The sequence below is a fragment of the Stegostoma tigrinum genome, unplaced genomic scaffold (genome assembly GCF_030684315.1).
Source record: "Stegostoma tigrinum isolate sSteTig4 unplaced genomic scaffold, sSteTig4.hap1 scaffold_53, whole genome shotgun sequence".
NCBI lineage: Eukaryota > Metazoa > Chordata > Chondrichthyes > Orectolobiformes > Stegostomatidae > Stegostoma > Stegostoma tigrinum.
In genome coordinates, this window is record NW_026728461.1 from 818051 (window position 1) to 818804 (window position 754).

The 754-nt window shown below is 45.6% G+C and overlaps 1 non-coding gene across 1 annotated transcript; it reads right to left on the reverse strand.

The window, feature by feature from the left end:
- Positions 1-274: 274 nt before the first annotated feature.
- On the reverse strand, positions 275-347 carry trnat-ugu (transfer RNA threonine (anticodon UGU)). The gene has a single exon. It is a non-coding gene; the product is annotated as a tRNA-Thr (tRNA).
- Between the last annotated feature and the right edge of the window lie 407 nt (positions 348-754).

Here is a 754-nt window from a genome sequence, read left to right on the forward strand (position 1 = left end):
GGTGGCTGCCCCGGATTTGTGCTCCTCCCCCGTTGTTCATCTGCCACTCTGCAGTTTATACTGCTTCACCTCGCTCTTCCGACCAAACATCACTCGCACCAGCTGCTTCCTGCCATTCCGAATGGTCCGCCTCAAACACGTGGAAGAGCGAACAGGAACGTGGAATTTCATGGACATTTCTGGCCTGTGGAGGAAATGATATAGTCATAATTTCAGATAATCTTTTCAGGGCACCTTTCGATCTTGGAAGCAGAAGATGTAGAAAAATTACCAAAGGCCCCAGTGAGACTTGAACTCACGGCCCCTGGTTTACAAGACCAGTGCTCTAACCACTGAGCTATGGAGCCAGAAATGCAGATGCCGGAAAGGAGTCTCATGTATTAGAAATGACAAAGTATTAGACAACTGGAGATGATTATAATCAAGACGTAACAAAACCAAAACACAGCAGAGCGGCATCACATGCAGAAGGACGGGAGAATGCCAGGCTGAATCAAATCGTGTCCTGAGTGACGTAAACAGATCTTTCCTGCTCGTCCAGTGATGACAATTCAGTGCCATCACTGTCTTAGCCTGTTAATGGTTATCATTTACAGTAATAAATACAAAATATTGACTGATCTTTAGAAGCAGAATTACGTCACCTGTCAGTCAAAATCGATTCACTCCATGTTACAGTTCCACAGCAGCAATGCCAGCTGAAACTGCCTGGCGTGCAATAAGTTTAAAACAAGAACAGAGGGGAGGTCAGGAA